This window comes from Temnothorax nylanderi, unplaced genomic scaffold (genome assembly GCF_030848795.1).
Source record: "Temnothorax nylanderi isolate EJ_2023f unplaced genomic scaffold, tnyl_v1.0 TNYL_tig0131_pilon, whole genome shotgun sequence".
In the NCBI taxonomy this organism is placed as follows: Eukaryota; Metazoa; Arthropoda; class Insecta; order Hymenoptera; family Formicidae; genus Temnothorax; species Temnothorax nylanderi.
The window spans coordinates 472,414-493,469 of record NW_027249193.1 but is presented as its reverse complement, the minus strand read 5'-3'; the positions used below and the strand labels follow the sequence as shown (position 1 = coordinate 493,469).

General features: G+C 39.8%; 1 protein-coding gene and 1 long non-coding RNA gene across 5 annotated transcripts in view; one reads left to right on the top strand and one right to left on the bottom strand.

The window, feature by feature from the left end:
* Brat (brain tumor) overlaps positions 1–21,056 on the top strand; it is a 106,775-nt gene that overhangs the window by 8,548 nt on the left and 77,171 nt on the right. The window contains exons 1-2 of one of the 4 annotated variants that reach the window (XM_071713901.1): positions 16,320–16,618; positions 17,290–17,372. The exons of 2 other annotated variants lie outside the window; for them this stretch is intronic. The gene's annotated coding sequence lies outside the window, so the exon portion shown is untranslated. Of the gene's footprint in view, positions 1–16,319; positions 16,619–17,289; positions 17,373–21,056 lie in introns of those variants that run through there. One more of the 4 variants, XM_071713905.1, reaches the window with a different exon arrangement.
* LOC139776893 (uncharacterized) lies at positions 852–16,166 on the bottom strand. Its single transcript, XR_011719221.1, has 3 exons — positions 16,096–16,166; positions 15,534–15,743; positions 852–1,376 (listed from the first exon to the last, which is right to left on the bottom strand). It is a non-coding gene; the product is annotated as an uncharacterized lncRNA (long non-coding RNA).

Below are 21,056 nucleotides of genomic sequence, written 5' to 3'. Positions count from 1 at the left end.
TAATACGATGAAGAATCGAGATATTCTGTTTTTATTCCGCGAAGCTCACATCGCTCGTGGTTAAAGCTTCCAAGAAGTGAAACTCAGCGAGGCGCAATGTTCTTGCACTCCGTCGTGATTACTCTCGGCAAACGATGGCATTTAATCTTCACGCGAAATCGAAGAAGCTTGTAAAGCAAATCGCGTTCGAGGTCTTGCACGCGGGATACACTGCCTCGACGATTGATGGTCTCACGCGTGAAGGAGACGCGAGGGGAAAGAAAACAGCGGATAGACATTGACCCTTTCTATAGATCTAGGCTTTTACCCCCTTGGAAGTTTGCAATGTTGTCATTAAATGTACATTAAGAACTAATGCACCGCCCATGTTCAGTCACTTTCAATTTAATTCAGTTTTTCCCTTCTATTTGTGCAAAAAAAAAAAATATATATATATGGATCTATTCGTCAAAATCTTGAAACTTTGTTTCAAAGCAGTAAATAATTAAAAATATAAAAGATATTTCTATCGAGTATACGATATTTCGCGTACAGTGGCATTAACGAAATTAGAAAATACTGGACTTGGTTGGGCGCCAATATCGACTTCTAGAAATAAACGTCGGGTTATCGTGTTGTAGAAAAGCAATTAAAGAGAAGTAGCTACGAGACGGAGAACGGAGCTGTAAGAATGAAAGACGATGTGGAAGGCTGTGTCGAAGTCAAGTGGTAGGACGATTTATCGAAGGCTTTCGGAAAAGACGCAAAATAAAAAAATATTTAGTCACGCGGAATGTACCACATCCTTTTGTCGAAAATTCGGTTTTATTAATGACGTTTATATGAATCCAATTGTATAAAGAATTGTATAATTTAAGTCGAATATAAACACCACGTTAACTAAACTTTTTTATATGTTCGTCAAATTTAAATCCTTTGTTTCGTATCTATCATAATTAGTATCTAATTTATGATCAGATAAAAAATGGATTTTCTCATTCAGCAAGACAGTTGAACTGTCTAACAATATTTTTTAATATTGATTATTCGCCAATGCATTTGATCGTAATAAATGGATTTAACTCACCGATCTGCTTCAAGCTACCGAGTCGTCGTATGAGGTCGTTGCTGTAACATATCGCTGGAAGAATTTCGCAAATAAATACGAAATGTGCGGACAGATCTGTCGTAAGGTACGATCTGCAGAATTCCGGATCTCTGAGAAAGCTGCAGACGAAATTGCATTATGTCGTCCGAGAGACCGCATCCAACTTTCCGTCCCTCGAGGGCGTGGGAGACTCGTGCCGGAAAGACGGTGACGTTGCCAATTTAATATCCAATTACATGCGCCGCGTCTATGCCGTATTATCGACCGCGAATTATGTCCGCGGGGAACGCTGAAATCAAAATTAAAGCAAAAAATTAAGTCACGGAATTAAAAATACAAAATTAAATTATAAATTTTGCAATGCTCTCTCTATTGCGGGATACACTTCTTTTTATAAAAAAAAAAATATATATATATATATAAGGAGGGAGACATATATAAATATAATAAATAAATAAAAATACAAACGCATTAAAAAATGTAAAAATACATAGTTTAACATATATAAAATAGGATAATATTTTTATATTTATTTATATGTATACGCGATAGATTATATTGTCTGTTTTTCTCCATGCCGAGTTCGCCAATAACAGAATGCGTTAATTACAAATATAAAACCTTTGCATATTATTATGCATAATAATTTGATGTTATATCGAGAGCATAATACAAGAGACATAAAATATCATAATATTATCGCATAAATAAACGAAACATACTATATAGGATAACGCGTTTTGATATACATAATAGCTTAGTAGCATCGATATGGGACACGGCAGTATACTAATGGAGTAAAAACCAAATTAATTTAGTATTTTACGGTGAGTTGTTTATCTTTATTATCTCTGTTATGTCGAGAAATATTTCGAGAGTAATGCGGATGCTGTTTTCTTACTTTATTAACAGGCCAGCTTGTGTTTAAACCTATGAAACGTTATGTGCAATACTATATAAACAAGGTGCATAATGTAAACACGGACCACGATGTACACGACTTTTGCGGCACGGAGCGTGCTTGGTGTAAAGGTTGGCGATAAGCAGGCAGCGATAAACATTACTGGGATTATATGTATACGAATTTATACAATTCGCTCCTGATAATCGATTCTGTATGAAAGAGCTCATTTCCAAAAAAAGATATCAATCCGTTTAACCTTTTTTTTTATTCGAGTCCCGCGAGTTGCAACACGTAAAATATGAGGCATAAAATGACTCATTAATACTTACGTTATTATAAAACGCATTTACCTTAATTATCATTCAATTGGCGGAGCATTTTATTTGACATTTTATATATTCACACATAGGTGTTCACGCGGATCTTTTTGAAACTCGTATATTATTACAGAACATGAATTTTTGATCAAGAAATGTGTCATATTGTCTATTTCGTTTTTTTCTCGTTATATACGAAGATGTCTACGCGCAAATGTCGGATTACTTATACCCCGGAACAATGTGTAAAATGTAAGCTGGACGCGAAGTACGAGCATGTAAGTCCCGTTCACATCGCGCATCGTAAACACATCGCGGTATGGCGCAGGTGGACGCTACACGTGCGTCCGAATGATGTCATTACTATGCTTACTCTACCAGTGATCTTTCCATGTTTGGTCTTTTGCAATGGCAAACGTACCCGCGGGATAGATAAGTAGCCTCGTGTCGACGTCAATTCGCGAATAATGGCAATCTTTTATCATAAACTTAAAAGATATGTATCTATGACTCGTCTCGCCCGAGGTACAACGTGTATTTTCAATTCATGCTTATGGTTAATTAAAGAATTTATTTATAGCCATACCTCGTCATTTCGTATAATTTCTATGATGATAAGTTCAGTTAAAGTTCTTAAGTATCATGATTTATTCAAACCAGAGATTTAAAATCTAAATCGACGCTTCCTTAGCAAGAGAAACTAATTATTCTCAGTTAATTTAATTTACAGTGAACATTGTCTCAACGAAAACTTAATGCAGGATAAAAAAAATAGCATGAAAGCGGATTAGTTGTTAAAACAGACATAATTCTAAACTTTTTTAAAAATAAAATTTTAAACTCTAAAATAGAGAAAGAGATATTTAGGACGCCACATATATGTACTTCGCATCGTAATCCACACGGATCGACGTGTCGCTCGTATAAGTTTTAACGTATGCGTTATAGGACCATGAAGCAAAGTTCCAAATCCGCAAAAAATGGTGAAAAACGTTCTGGAAACCATATCGAATACGTGGACGGGATTACGATTTATGCTATAGTCCGAGATACAGGAAGAGGCCCGACAAATCCCGCGCATTCTTCGAGATCGTATATCATCGCCGCTATCAAAAATCCATCGCGATTTATGGATGTGACGTATCCGCCAGACGGATACGGTATAGACGCGTATAGAGGTGTGCATAGATCTCTTTTTTTTTTGCTCCGTAAGCAAAAGCATGCGCAAGCAGTTGATTTATTCAGCGGCTATACCCATTGCCGCGCGTTTGCGTCCATGACACGAAAATCCATCGTCGCGTTGGATCGCGGACGATGCGTTCAAATTATGAGGAATGCCGTGGTCCATCCTATTGGGATTCCGAACTTAACCATATCCTCCTCTCGAGAGGAGAACGTTCCCCACTCCTCGTTTCTCAAAGCTGGACAGGCGCTTTCGGGATAGCCGCATCGATCCCTTTTCGCGATGCACAATCATGAAATTTCCTAATAGGCTCACGAGTGTTCGGCCCGATATGGATGATGAACTGATACAGAGCTGATACGTGCCAAAATACATCAGACTAAAATACGAGATATCGCGTAGGTAGAATATTCAATTGTTCGATAAGCGGCAACCAGCGATCGGCGATGGTCAGTATACTTTTCGCTTGCGCTCACGTACCTATCGATGCCTGCGGCGTGTGGCGGACTGTCGTGTCGCGTCGCGTCGTGTCGTCTCGCGGCCAGGGTCAACCACTTGTAGAATCCTGGCAAGCGCCTATGTAGCTCGCGGCATTCGACCGGATGCCGTGCCAAAATCTCGCGCGATTATAGCCTTTGTTCTATCATCAAAGACCCTTTGAAGCTACCGCTAGTGACGCTGTCGCGTTACCACAGCGATCTTATCCGGTGGATGCCGCAAATGTCATTAAATAGGGCTGTTAATTTGCTCGCTGTGTGTTAACACTTTAACTGTCTCATCACCTATATTTGGGTGACAGATGAGTTTCCTAAGGACTCCTATATATTTATTTATTCAATTAGAAATAATTTTACACACAAAATAATTACATATTTATGGATGTTGATTGAAACCAATAAAAAATATCACTTGTATGATATAAATAATATAATGTGCGCTTATCGTGGCACGAAGAAAGAGATAGGTCTACTTGAGCGATCAACAATGTGTCTCTGCATACTTTACATATGCGGTCATTCTCGACTTTGGACCTCCCAATAGTCAAGCAATGAAGCTAATCTGTCATCATACCATTAAGCCGACGATAATCATTTTAGCTCTATACATAGAGAAACGATACGGGATATTTAATACAAATGTTCACATCTGTGACTACCTAAGCGCCAAAATGACAATTTAAAAGATTCTATGAACATAGTGAGGATAAAAGAATATTATGAATGGGTTTCCTGTAATATTCGCAAAACACATTATTTACGCCAGATCATAATACCGACGGGAATCATTGCCGAATCGTTTCGATAGGCCACACGGTAATTACAGAAATAGGCATCGTTCCCGATTGTTATAGTCGACCCAGGGCACGCACGCCTCATCGTGCGTAATGTGCGTGCGTGCCGTGTGGCATGTGTGCACAGATGCATGTGTGTACGAGTGCCACGATGATATACACGCAAGACTAAACAACGTGAGCGCCGCATTGCGGAAATTCCAGGATCGCATATATTACTGATGTTAATTCATTCCCTTTATACGTATTCGGCCATGTGTGCATTTACGTGCATTTACATGTGCCGTACACAAAAAGGGTCTCGTGTATCCACCACTTTCAACTATGGATTCTCCGTTGAAACCGAGGTCAACGTGTTCTTAATAAAATTTAACGCTAAATATTATATCGAAAGTACATCAACTTTCGAAAAAGATATTTTTTAATTTTAGGAATTTTCAGAGATTATATATTAATCGCGAAACGAAATAATAAAGCACAAACTGGTAATTAGCTTTCTTTTGATACTTTGATAGCACATATATCACTGTCGCTATAAGCGAAAAATAAATCGAGTATCGTTGCATCGGTGATTAGCGACACGGCGATATTCTTCAAACATCGGGTTTTCGCACTTTCATCATGATGCAATTAATCCCTCCTTCAGTAGATTACGATCGCGTAATTGAACCACGCGCGGAGATCATGTTCGCGAGCAATAGATATACCGCGCCGGTATAATTAGTTGTGTGCAAATCACGTGGGTAGATTTTATAACCGTGAATAAGCAACAGGCTTCAATTTCAAGATCCGTCGGAAAGTCTTTACGAGCAATAGAGAACGGGAAGCTTCTCTGTCTCTCATAGAATAATCCAGAACGATAAGTCCTCGATAAAGAAGGGAAAATCTTGAGAATTCTCTTTGTTCTCAAAGAAACAAGGTTTTCACTTCCTTCTCTTCTTCCTTCTGCACTTTTCTTCAAATAATTAAAATCTATAAACTCTTTAGTGGGATTTAATGAGTTAAATATGCAAGTGTCGATTAAATCAACGTCATCTCTAGCCTTGCACAAACTTGTAAAGAATCTTGTAAATTCATACTTAAATACAAGATTAATTAGTATGTAGAAAAAGTACTGTCACTTGTTGTCGAATCGATGATTACTACATTAGCTCATTAGCAATGCAGGACACTTTACCTGTGAGTAATGCGGATCAATTCGATTAATTGAACTGATCTACAATTATAATTATATGCATAATATCCGGATATTAACTATACATTTAATATACGATTCATTCGCATTATTTAAATAACTTAATAGAATTATAAATATATTGCATATCTTTTCTCGTCTTATTGTTAGATATTTTATAATTTAAGAAATATTACAGTTAATTAGAGAAGATGCCAATTTCGATCGGGCTGGTTCTTGGTAGCCTAATACTACTCGTAATATTTAAGTGTGAATTTTATATATTTTTTTGAATTCAGTAAACTGCGCGTCAACCATTTGTCGGTCTTAAAACACAGTTTTTTGTTAGATCAGTAAATACACATAGGTAATATTTAAATCGATTTAACTTTTGATGCTAATAAACTAAGAAATATTATATTCATTATTAATCGTAATATCAATATTCTTATAACAAATTTTAATTACTGTCTGATATCTGTTGTCAATTGAAATTAATGATAAATTAAATCATTACTTAAAATAATAATAGAAAATGCGCGAAATTATGTCATTGACAGTTTTATAACAAGAGACATTATACACGTATACAATTATACATTGTACACGTATATACATGTACAATGCTCATATTACGAGAAAACTAGATATCCAAAACTTGCAATCTATTTCAATCTCATCAAAAAAGATCAATAAAAAAAAGATAAAAAAAAGAAAAGGAAACGAGTGTGCATCATTAAACACGGTTAACAACTGACGTTTTGTGTTACCGATAAATCTTAATAAATTTCTGGAAGAATGTTTGAAGCTAATGCAAGTTATACTGTTATTAATAATACAATACCGTAGGCGATGTTCACATATTTCTGTAGCGATCTGTTGCTAATAACAGTTTACAAAATTTCAAATTCTTCCGATATATAAAAAGTTTCTTATTTATTGCGAATTTCTTGTGGTACTTAAAAATGTCTATTCTTTTTATATTGAAAGGTTTATAAATTATAAGAAAGATTAGTAAAAAATATCATCCACAACTTTTACTTCTTCATAAAATTGATTGGAAACGTATTCAGAAAATTCTCGCATGTCAAGATACTAATTTTTAGGTGACTTCGTAAATATCTTTATTGTCATGACTTGGCAATTTGAAAACCGCTTGCAGGTATTCGAGATCTCATCTAAAATTGCTCAGAGATTAAAGGATAAAATATTCGACTCGATGCTATGTCCGATATTAGAAATTCCAGCGCGCAGGCGCCCCTAGATAACATCATTTATGTGCCCTCCTCTGCATGTATTCCCATTTGGAATCACAACCGAGCCATCGGAAGAAATTCCCGTTACAATGTTTCCCGTCCTAAGTTGCAATTTAAATGCGCGTTCTCGGTTACCACGCAGCTCCCGCGAAAAAACTCTACACGAAAATTCTAAATTCTGGCGAGACAGCGAGAAGTGCAAGAGAGAAACAGAATGTATTGCAAAGATATCGTCTCTATTACCGTCTTATCAGGCTACGTTTGCATTATCGTCGTAGCTAAATAAGTTCGTAAAGATAGCTAAAATTTTCAAGGGAAGGTTTATATTTGAAATTGGAAATCTCATGTTGCAACACGTTCTATCGCAGAAAGCATAAAGACGCAACCAGTGCCATTATATAAGACTAACCATTCCCCGATTTAAATTCTCCCGGATAATATCGGATAACGAATTATTCTCATATTTTGTGGAATTTGGGTGGTCGGTGAAAAATGAGCGAGAATTACGAAGAACTCCAGTCGATTATTGTCGCTCTCTCCTGAAAAGAGAGAAAGAGAGAGAGACGCTCGCACTGCTGCGTCTTTGCATTCTTCGCCGTTCCATCGCCACGGAACCGCCACGTCCGGAGAAAAGAGAGGACGACGAAGAAGGTGGCAGGTAAACCAGTTTCTCCGAGCCCCGGCGGGACCCTCGGCTCGGGTCGAGGTCCCTCAAGATGCCCTTCGTTCAAGAATTCCCAGGCCAAGATTCAGTCCGGTGTACCTTGCTCTGCACCGCGTCTAACGGTCTGTCTATTGTCCTCTTTGGGGTCCATGGCTCGGGGCCTAAGGCCCCAAATCGCGATCTGGGCGCCCCGAGATCCATGCACCCTCTTTCCTCTCTTTTCCATCTTTTCAATCATTCGGATCATTGGCAAGACACAAATGTAAAAATTTTTTCTTCGAATGATATGGGGTGACGAAGTGAATATGTAATAAATGGCGAAAAATAATTATTCTTATGTTAATTCTTTATCTCGGAAAATTTTTCTTTGAATTCTTAGCCGTGAAATAAATTGGAAAACATCGTAATCGAAATTAATACATTAAGCAACTAATGGCTATACTAATTATGATACAAAACTTTTATTTCAGTATAAAACAATAGTATGAACTTAGCTAATGGCTTTTTCAAATCGGTCCGTGACGGATTCGACCTTTCCAGAAAAGAGGTTCTCAGTTACAAGATGGGTTGTCTATACTTTGGATATATTTACGAATAAGTTGTACCTACATCGATTTGAATACACCGATAACGCGATAAAAAAATTCAAAATTATTAACACACTGACACGCGTATGATCAGGTTTATATAGAAACTGCTTGGCAAGTAACTGAGGGAAGACTACTTGGAACTAGGAAAGCTCCTTCTTCGAATTGCGACTATCAAAAGACGCATTCGTCCGAGGCAGTTCGAACGGAATGCAGTCGACGGGATGCAACGTTGCACGGTCGCAGTTGCTACAGGCGGCGAGACGTATCGCGAGGTATATAATGGTTGCCCCGGCCGGGAAAGAAGGCGGATGGAAACGATGGAGAAGGCGAAACTGGATGGGTAGCGAGAGAGGTGCAGCGTGAGATGAAAGGGAAATGACAGGTATAAATGGCAGATATGCTGATACAAGAAATTCCATAGGCCATAAGAGATCAAAAAATCGTAATATACGGTGATAAAGAGGAATCGTAAAATAATAAGAAATCTAAGCGGAAGGAAATATAGATCGTATAGCAACAGTAGAGTTTGCGACGAAAATCTAGATAGGGATTAGTCTAAAGAAATTTTAAAAACATTTTCGACAGTTTCGAGATGAAAAAATCACAGGATAAACGATAAAATAAAAGTATACAAGAAAAGCAAAAGTTCACAGATAGCGACGCAGACAGAATATATCGACAGTAATTACAAGCGGAAGGAGCAACCTCGTAGAGAGAATCATGACTACAGGAAGAAGAGACAAGCAAAAGGAAACTACGCGAGGCGGAAAGGAGTAGAAGGACACTGTGATGTGAGAAGAGAAGAAAGGCGACCGTATGATCCGAGAGGAACGGAGAGCAGGATGGCTCGAACGTCTTCTCCGTTCCAGCGAAAAGGACGAAAAGGATAAGTGGAAGCGCAAACGTGCGCGTTGGTAGGAGAAGAACGACGAATGGCAAAGGAAGGTGAACGAGGGAAAGGAGACGACGGGAAGGGGGGAGAGGAAGAAAAAGGAAAGAGGACGGCTCGTTGGCTCCCCCGCGTCCCTGCGAGACTTCCACGAAGAAGGACTTACGCGATCTTGCAGTCTTCGTCTTCACGAGCTTCCTCCGCTCTCGGCACGGAGACCTGAGGAGAGAGTATGAGAGCGCAGGCCTGGCATGGGTATTGCGGACTCTAACTTCATATTATTATACGCCTTATACGGCGGTGCACCATACATCACGACGGTGAGTCGCTCCGTCTTGCCGAGAATCAGGACTCAATCTCGGCCAGGGGATTCGACACTGTCGTTCACTTTCAAAACACGTGTCCGTGGCTGAATTCAATTGAACGCGCGGACTTGAGGACGAAAATTGCTCGAAGTTCAGAGAGATAGATAGCGTATTAATCGTTTGTCTTGCTAATCCTATATAATTCTGGGTATTATTGAATTTTTCGGTATAATTGATGGCGCATGACACAAGAAATGTGAATATGATATTTAATTCACTTGATCCGTGGATTGTATAGTGAAAAATATGATTAAACATGTGAGATTTTCTCTCACGACTTTATGATAATGTAATTTTAACAATTTTTGTCATAAATTACATATAACATTTTATAATTATTATGAGACAAATTGTTAATTAAAAGCAAAGGGCTCATTATGCCGTAAAATCATTAATGTTTGTAGTATCTACATTATATCCAAAAAATGAAGACAAAGTCAAATACGTGATGAAATCTCTTTCCCTTTCAAACAAAGTTGAATGATTACTAGAATTCACTTTTGAATATTTCATGTTCATTGTATTACTCGTTATGCCGATTAATATTCATTAACGTTCATTATTCAGGACGTTCCAGTTCTACCGGTGCTACTCTTTAATTACAACGAATTTAATTTATATTATGTAACCATCGTTACATAGAATAAGGTTACAGTGAAAAATCATTTACAGCAACATCTACATGTACTACGTGTTTATTATTTCAGTAGAGATTAACGCTTCACGTCATGAAAATTTTCACATTGGTAACACAATTTAATATTTCAAGCGACATAAATAAAGCCGATGCATAAACATTTGTTTATTCATAAACTTTCGCTGTCCTTTTTTTCGCTGATTTTGTTGAATATTTATTTCGTCGTTCATGCTTCTCCATCCCGTATTTTTTTATCGATGGAGACGTAACTCTTATAGGATGAAGAATGCGCTGCGATCTTAACGTTCCATTGCGTAGTCGCAGCGAGGCTATCTTCGCCAAGGTCGAAACCAGTTTGGCCATCTTCCGAAAGAAAACAGCATCGTCAGAGCAAGGCTTTTCCATAACCAGTTTCACTTGGCCCAGATATTCGTGCCAATATATGTCGTTTCCGATCTAGATCGCGCGAGCCTTTTAAGAATTCATCCTCGCGACTTACTTAGAAATTACTTTATCGCAAGAAACGAATGAATTTAGACTCGGACAAATATCGAACTCTTCAAATAGTTTTCAAATAGAAACGTTCAAATTTTAAATTCGATTCGTTCATAATAAAACGAGGAATCGAACTGTTGGATTGCTTCGCTATCTAACGAATATCTGAAGATTCTATAAAACAGTTCATAATAGACATTTATGCAAGATTTATGCAATTTTTTTGAAAATATAAATGATTAACTTTCACCTTTTTCCATCTCGCGATATATCACCTGACTTTACTCTGCCATTTTATCTAACTCAGATTTAAAATCTTTCAAGTCCGAAATATGCAAACAATTTAAGATTCAAATTGTTTGATCACGAATTCCGAGTTCCAATATAAATCGAAAAAAACAATTGTAAACCGCTTTGTAGATATCGATAAAGTTATTTCTCTTTTATTTTTCATCATTTATGCCAGACAGATTGCGTCTATATTGCATTACACGATTGATTTTGTCATTTATCTACCTTCACTCTTCACCCTCGCAATTTGTCAATCTGTCACTGGGAAACAAATGTCCCGTTAATTTTCGCGGATCAAAGGGAAATAGACAATTCATTAATATCTCGCCCGTCTATCGTATATAAATGTTTCGGATGAAAAATTACGCCGACTTTATTGCGACTCCACCTCGCGCCTTCTGTCAGAGTCTCAAAGGATTGATTACGGACGAGGTGTCACCACGCGGCGTGACCTCATTCGCGCCGACCACCGGTTGCTTCGGAAGTCATTCGCGAGATGAAGGAGACAATCCTTGCGCCTTTCAGAGCGCACGAAGGAAAAATTCTCATCTAACCGGGATATCGAGCGAACACTCGGAACAATTCTCGACTCGTTCGAGTCGCAGAGTGCTCGCCAGCTCGCACGCGATCACTTTCACGATCGGCTCGGGCCGATAGTTACGTTTCGGTCGTTTCGCCTACGATTTCCGGGGTCAGGAATTTTACGTACGGGAACGGCTTCCGGCATCTTACGCCTGGCGCGTGTCATTTCCGGCCTGGGAGGAACGTTAAACCGGAACGCCGTGTGTCGCGTGCGGAAGGAAATTCAGCGTCGGCGCGGCGACAGGATGCAACCTGATGCACGGCGTACTAAAATATCCGCGCGCGAGAAAGGGCGGGGAGACCTTCGATTGGATACCGGTTTTACGGGAAACTATTAACTGTGCAAATCACACGACGACACGCGCGCCCGTTCATTAATTACGCGCGTACGTTCAACCCCGTTATTTATTAGCGTAACAGAGCACTATGTAATAGTTTACAGGAGTTTACAGGAGTGGGCTTTCCTTGCCCTCTAATCGACATGCGCTACATCTAATGATGTCGTAATTTAGATCCATTCACGTTTGAAAAACCTTTTTATTACATCGTTTATCTATGCGATTTTATTAAATATTAAGTTATAACTCTTAATTTCCGGATTGTTTCGTTGCAAGATTGTTTTTCCCTACGCCGAAACCACAAGAATCGGCGTAAAAATTTTTTACCCGATATCGGAGCACTCGACAATTACGTTAACGGTTGCATTTCCAAAAAAGATTTGTAAAAAAAATTGATCCTGAATAGGACACGAGAAACGACTCAAATGAGATTAGATCGATCGACGTAATCTCCACGTCTATCTGCGAAGATCAGTCCGTTCATGCTATTTTTACGTCGACGTTTCGTGGATTAAATTTTAATCGTCTTACGGAGGCGACAGCGCACTTAACTCTTGCGCAATCAATCGATCGGCCTTAAAGCGAATAACGTAGAGGAGTAGGTCGCTAATTAAATGAAATACAAACTTGTTGAAATAGCGAAATCGTTATTTCCGCTGCAGCGCGAAGTTTTGTAATTTGTCGAACGTTATATAACTTCTTAACTCCTTCGAAGTTATTTATTTAGTCTTCTTTTTCGCAAGTTGTTTCATTATGAAGGAACCTTACTTTATGTGCTTAAATCTTCGAGGAGTATTAAAAAGCGTTTCGATTAATAAAAAAATCTTTTTAATCAAACGATGCAAAATTTCGTGCATTCGAGAAACGCTGGTATGATTTCGCACGGTAGCGTTTTCGTTTCCAACCTCTTTTATCCGTCGCCGTACCTTTCACCGCGAGAATGCCAATTCGGATTATGATACGCGGTCATATTTATGACATCACGAGGCTGCCGGGCCGGGAATAAACGAAAGTTGCAGGATTACTCTCACTCTCGTCGTGCTCCGAACGAGGACTCGTTTCTTGTAACAACAAGAAAGCGGGAACGTAAATACCTTAAGCTACTTTTTCATCTCGCAGCGTTTTATCGCTCGTCTCACGTCTTTTTGCAGATGCACACGATATCAGCGTTTCTCGAAGAAACTTATTCATCGTTATTTTATTGCGATACAGCGCGAGGCTATGCAACTTTTGTATATTCTACTAGCTCGCAACCTTGCACCAACTAGTTTCGGCGCAAAAAGATGTTTTTTATAATTACACAATATCCTTTCTTTGCAGTAGATATCCGGATATCATTGTAACCAGTTATATGTTATCACCGGTTATACATGAGATTAGCAACATCGAGAATATTATAAAACTATTTATAGCAAAAACTTATATTTATAGCCCAACTATTTACAGCAATAACATTCGTCGACAACGTCGACTGAAGTTATAAATCTTTAATTTGGTTATGCCTAAATAAATCTTATTTTTCTATCTGGATTATAGCTTATTAAGAGGAAAGAGAATTGCTAAGCACAGTTAATGAACCGAGGGAATGCCAGTGATATTAAATTGGCTCTTTGTGTTTGTCGGGATTAAACGCGAAATGAAAGAAGGCATAAAGCGCTTCAGATAACTTTTGCAAAAAAGAGTGCGCATTAGTGAGAGTACGCCGTAAAAAATTAACGTAAAGTTAAGCCTCTTTGGTTACACTCAAAACAGGTCAGGTTAAGTGCGACCATCAAATTTTCAGACTAAAACCATCGTGCATTATTATACAGAATGTGTTCGTGCAAAATAGAATATATCTCGACTTTTCTCCCGTGAAGGAGTTCTCACGAAGAATAAATTTTCAACTTGATAATGCATCCTAAAGTTTATCCCGCGTGTAACTTTGGAAATATCTACTAGCTCAGATTTTTCTATTTCGTATACTTTTCCATATACTTATCAGATTACACTTTTAGTAAGAGAGACATGAGCTCCTCGAAACCAGACTGCTCAACTCTATTTTTTTTGCAAATTTTCTAATTTTAAGCGTGATTGGTTTTTAAATTACTCCGTTTTTTATTGCAGTTTGATTTTTGAGGCTCATAAAGAGTCGATTGTTTTAAATTTAAATAACGCGAGGCAATTTCCGAACTTAATTTCACCAATAATTTCAGGCCACACCCTCATGGACAATATATGTAAAAGCAAAGGTCATATCGACGCGTTAATATCTCACGGTCGGCATAGGTAGCCGCGCGGTATTTCGCGGACTCCACATGAAATACCGGGGTACATAATGCGTTTACATGATTGCGCTGCGAATGTATCGTCCATCGCACGCAATTTTATCGATCTATACCACCGGCGCATAAAAGGCTGTCGAAATGTCTGGCATTCCGGGCTCACGTGCGCGTCGATCATACGTGCGTACAGAGGGGGAGTGAAGTATCTTTCTACGTGCAATGGACCATAATATGCTGCCAATGCGCTCGCCCGGTATGTCCGCGAGTGCGTAATATTTAAACGAACCGTGGAAAGTCCGGGGACTCGATCGAGCGTTAAACCGTCGCGCGTCGCGTCGCGGCAATGCGACCTCGACGAGGAGTCCTTGGAGAAAAGCCATCGACGAATTAAATCATCAACTGACGTGGCATTCGAGTGTTCTCGATTGATCGCTCATGAATTTATTTTATTTATTTTTTTTATTTTTTTTATTTTCTTTAAACGGGATTACGTCGCGTGAGGATATTTTACGGACGGATCGTGCTGAATCCCACAATACGTGGACGTTTACATAAATGCGTCATTTACATTCGGATTTTATTGGAAAAACCTTTAAAAAGTATTACAATTTTATTTATTCGGAGGTTGATATATCACTGAATCGATCAATAATAAAGATTATGGAATTTATACGAATTAGACTTAATAAAGATAGCTATGCAAATAAGAAAGAAATTTCGAGTTAATACACAATAAGCTATCTCGGATATTAAATTTTATTTCATTCTCGAATTGAAAATCTATGAAGAATAAAAATCTCTCGGGTGATATCGTTAAACAAAATTCAATTCTAAATTTCTTTAAGTACATATCGCAAATAATTAGCTATCAGCAATTATTTGATATGTACTTAAATGTACTTAAAAATGTATTTGCAATTATTTAGACGTGCGAATAATAAGAACTAAAAATAAAGATTACGGAATTTATACGAATTAGACTTGATGAAGATAGCCAAATAAAGAAACAGAATTTTCGAGAATGTTAATACACAATAAACTTTATCTCTGATATTAAATTTCGTAAAGTTTCCTTAGATTAAAAATCTAAGATATCATTGTTAAACAAAATTCAATTCCACATTTCTTTAAGTATATACATATCAAACAATTAGTCATTTGGTATTTGTAATTGTTTAGAAATGCGTGCGATAAGGACAAACTTACCCGACTTGATAAGATGTTAGACGATGATATTGAAAGCAGTTTACGTTTCGAATCAGAAGACTCTTGGTACTGCTGGATAGGTGTAAATAGCGCGAGTCTATTCTAACGCGCACCTCGGAAGCTCGTTCGGTTTGAACGAGCGATGCGCGCGAATCCCGCAGGCGAAGCGATGCGAGGTGGTATGCACGAAGGAGACCTCTGCGTGTCGACCTGCATGAGCACAGAGATCGAAAGTCAGGAGTCTCGCATGGATCGCGAACTCGCATTTCAAACGCCGCGGCCGTCTCTCGCTACTGTCGAATCGGAGGATCTCGTTACGCGTTACGCAAACAAATAAATACATTTCCCTTGCGCTGCGCTCGACTCTTTGCAGACGCGAATGTCCTCCATCTTAGAATTTAAAACGCGATCGACTCGTATAGACGAGATCGCTCCTCTTTCTTCGTGGCGAGAGGCGCCACGACGGCGCGGCGTCGCCGCTGCCGGCCTGCCGGCTGAATCGGGCCGAGATTCGAGAGAACCGATAGGATTAGAGAACGAGAGATTTCTACAATCGGCTTACCGAAAAGGTTGCATGCAAATGAGCATCGTTCTTCCGCTCGAAAGAATTGACTCGCCGGGACGCGCGCCGGCCGCCTACGCGATTATTATACACGACGATCGGGCGGCTCGGGCCGTTGGCGCGAGCCGGGCCGAGCGCGGCCGAGGCCGGCCGAGCTCGGCGGGAGGCGGGACTGGCGGGAGGACGTGCGAGCGGTGCGAGCGGCGTCGGGTGTGTACGAAGCGAAGCGCGCGCGCGCCGGTATGTAGTGAGCGATCGTTGTTCGAAAAAAGTCAAATTTCTCGTGTACCCGGAGTCGTCGAGGAGTCGCGTAGCGGGTGTGTATGTGTGTGCACGTGTGTCGCGCGGATTCGCACGCCAGGACGGTCGATAAGCCGTCCGTCGTCGGGATCGCGTCTTCCGGGAACGAGACGCGGATCGTCGGGAAGCCCGGCACGTGCCGGCACCGTTCCCTCGAGCTACAAGCCGGCGAAAACCTAACCTGCAAAGCAAACGGAGACGCCTCGAGCCTACGCTTCGAGAGGTAAGCGAACGAAATTTTGCGACGCTACAACGGCCTTCGGTTTCTCTCGCGGATCGCCTCGCTCCGAATTCTCGGCCGGACGACGCGACGCGTTGATCGACGGGAGTGCGCCGCGAATACGGTTTTTCTGCGTCGTGCGTCGTGCGTTTTTCAACGATGACGTTCAACGGCGCGCCTGTGTGTATACGGTTGTCCGCGCGTTGCAAAACCCTCGAGGCATGAGACCTCCTTTTTTTTTTTTTTTTCGCGCGCCAAGTTTTACGCCGTCGGAATGCCGGGCCGCGTATACGCGATCGGTTATCCTCGCGCGGTGAAAATATTTAGATTCCCCTTTACGGCGCTTCTTTCATCCGGCGGTTCTTAGATTCGTAAGAACACCACCGCGTGTGAACGCCGTTCCGAGAAGAGGAGCTCTCCGGCGTTTAATATTCCTCCCACCTCGGACGATTCCGCGAACTGTTGGTATATAGAAAAATTCAGGGACTCCTAGACACGGGCATCTCGCACGCACGTACGCACGAACACATAAATCGCGATTTTCAAGCACGTCGTCGGCGCTCGCTATCAACCGTGTTGATATTACTCGTCGATCCAAGCGTGTTCAAACTTCAGTATCAGTCCAAAGACTTCGCGGCGCAGCGTATTGACAAAGACCTGTCTGTCGTTTATAGGTACGTAATCTCGAAGTTCCCATCCGGTTCGGATCCCGAAGCCTCGCCGACGGCGCGGACGATCGCCAGCGACAGCCGTGCTGGTGAGTACGCAAGTGAATAATACACCGAGAGCGAGCGAAACTTTCCGTCGGTCGACGAATTTCGAGGATACGAGGAAGAGCGTTTCTAGGGGCCTCTCGGCGTCCCGGGAACGACGAGGACGATCTCGAACGTCCGGCTCGGCTCGCAGCCGAGGAAACCGGGCAAAAAGTCTTAATCTCTTCAGCATGTGCGCGGGAGGTGACGGATCGTAGGCGATAAACGCTTCTCTCTCGTCGTCCTCGTTCTTGCATGCACCCGTGTGTGTGCGTGCCTGTGCGTGCGGGCGCGCACGCAGCCGGCGCGTACACGAAAAAACCGCCTCGGTTACGCTCGGACTGCGTCTCCGGCGCGCGCTTTTACGGCCGTGGCGGGAGGTTCGGTGTAAAATCGGTCGAGACAGCCGGCTGCTCAGGCTGCTGTCGGTCGGTCGGTCGCGGCAGACTCTGAAGAAATTACGGGTCGAGAGACATTCGCGGGAGGAGACGGAGATCCTGGAAATTATCATTTTTTAGTACGGTTTTTTCGTCGGATGCGCTTTAGAACGAAAGCAGATACGGGGAAAAGAGTCTCCCGTGGGCTGGCGATAAGCTCATTGTACAGGGTGTCCAGTAATCTGCGGTAAAATCAGCGAGGTAATTTCTCGGAAAAAAAATAGAGTGAAAGGAATAGAGAGCGAGTTCTTATCGATCGTGTGAGAGAAGCGATTATGAAAACTGTTGAGTTTTCGAGCGTACAAATCTATTTATCTTTGCATTAACATTGTACGCCGTAATAATTAGATTACTGCTGAAGCACTCTGCCGTGAACTTCTAATTCTAAAAGTGTATCAGCGTATCCGCGATTGCTGTATCTTGGTATTTTGAGAGGTTAGCGAACTAACAACGTTATCAGTACCGCAGCATGATTGTTGCGCATTGTCATGTAAACAAATTCTAAGGTTAGGCGAGTATTTTGCCAGTCAATAGACAACAAGTGTTAGCCAAAACTATAAAATTATTTTCTAGATTATTTTTCCCGAGGGGACTACGCAACCAATCGGGAAACTTATTCTATATTTTTTACTTTGTTTTTCACGTTGGAGATCATTTCTTTAACGTGATTTATTGGGCACCGCACACATGTGTTTATCTTTATTTATAATCTTTGCAAACTTTGGGGCAAGCAAAGTTGCTAGATTTATACGATAATTTATCAGCAAGTCGTTTCTTTTTTAAATTTTGTGTTAAAGAGTGCAGGCGATCAAATTATTTATATAGGTGAATTCCGAGTAAATTCACGAGCCGCCGAACGATTAACGATCACACGTCCATCTGATTTTCGTCACTCGTGTTACGTAAAGACGGCCGTTTTTTCGTGCGATGTGATTTTCGATGTAATGAGTTGCACGAGAAATCGGCGCCCGAGGCGCGAGACGCAACAAAGCCACGTAACCTTGGTACGTTTCTGTGGCGAGAAAAATCGTCAAAAGCAGCGGGGCCGCTTTCGCTCTCGCCGATACGTCACAATCTCCCTTTTACTTCTTTTTTTTTTCTCGCGAAACTCTTCCTGAGACTGGCTACGACCTTGGAGGAAGACCATTCGAATCAAAACGGTCGTTTTCGCTCGCTTGTAAGACGTACAAATATTTAACAACAATGGATTGTTTAAATAGTTGCCGCGCTCGATACTCCCATTTTTTAATTAATAATTATTTTGTTTTAAGAGTGTAATATTAGACTTAGTATATATTCTCCCTCGTTCCTTGATTTTAAAAATTGTTTTTTCTTATTTTATACTGCCATAAGTTCCATCGATTGATTAAATCACGATATATTTTTACGTGAAGTAAAATAATCACAATTCGTACTTGAAATATGTTTATATAATTAAATTATTGCGGAGGGAGACCTGAATTATGTCATTTAGCTTAATTATTTAACATCTATACGAAAATAGTAATTTTTATTGGCAATCATGTCAGGAAGATACATTTAACTGGTGTAAGAATTTAACGAATTAATTTGTAGTCACGTAAGGCGTGCAACGATTATTATTTACGCCTCGAAAATTTTCGTTTCGGCTAATCGTAAATTGTCAACGCAATTTAATCGTTGACGTTTCTCAGTGAACACAATCTCGCTATGAATTTCTTCAGCGACAGTTTAATTTGAAACCTCTATTTATGTTAACATTACAAACTTTCGGGATTAAGTCTATAAGTAATCGAGTCTGAAGTAAAATTTTCGTTAAGCAGTCTGCCATCCAATTTATTGAAATCAATTACTGTTTGCCATACAAATTGCTGAAAACAATTTGTGTTACTCGTTAAAGCTTATAATCGATACTTCGTTATAACATTGAAAAAATTCACTAATTATAATCTCTCGAATTCGCAAAAACAAAATTGAATTAAAGAATTATAGAAAGAATTAAATTTAATTGGCGGGACATTCGTGAAACATTTTCCACGTTAAGTTTAGGAATATTTATAGATTTTATAAGAAAAATTTTCGATATATATATAAAATTGATAGTTTTTTATGCGCCCATGCATGTGTGTGCATTATATATGCAATATATATAATAATAATAAAACATTTGTGTTATTTAAAGTTGTTACTTAATTGTGATAGACGAATTTGATGAAATCATTTAGATGACTTAAAAGTACTTGCAAATCAAACAGACGACTCGGGCAAACGATAATTGATTATCTATTCTTGTGGATCGCGTCGTCATCTCGTACTTTCCGTGCCATCGCAAATTGGAAAGCTTTCGGGCGAGTTGCCGAGACGATTAAAGTTTGTCGTTCGCATTAAATTTGAGAAAAGCTCAGACGAGGATGGAGACGCGCATAAAATGTACCGAGAACTTCCGTGTTTTTATCGGAGTCTGAATCAAAAGCTCGGTAAAGCTTATTGCGCGCGGTTGGAATAGATTGGACTTCGTGGGAATCGAGTATAAATTAATAACTCTTCAAAACAGGATTTTATTCATTCGCGTGTATCGCACGCCTGATCTGCTAAATTTGTTTAAACTTTCGTGCCACGTGCTAATGATAAATTACTCGATAAATTTATAAAAAGTTCTTTTATAAATATTTAATGGATTGTAATTTTTAACTTTTGATATTCGATATACTTTCTACATAAATTTTTATTGATCGAAAAATTTGTTGAAAATAAGTATTCTAATTGGTGGAAACTTTTTATTTATGTATTCAAATATATTATCTTCGAGCAAGGAATTAGAACTAATTACGATGGGCTTTGGTAGTTTCTAAACAATTTTTTTGTACACGTTTATCAAATAATTATATTTAAAAAAGTGCAGGTGTACTTGCAGGTGTACTTGCACTTTTGACATTTCAGTTAATTTATCACATTCTCTGTGTCGGTATATCAAGGGAATTGATTTAGTTGACTATTATAAGACGATATTACTGTAAAATCTGCACAATTTTCCAGCCATTCAGCCGCATAATTTTGCGTTCATTCGTCAGCACGTTCTACTTCTTCGATACGTTCATTCTGCTCCATTCACTCGCGAACCTATGCGTGAATAAATCCCGCGATTCTTTCAGACGGCGGGACGCGCCGACGCGAGAAGATATTCGAAGAGGAGCGAAGCGCGGGTCAGATTAATCGCTCTCATTTTCTTGCTTGAGCGTTTTCTCGGAATTCCCGAGAGAGTCTCATTTTAAT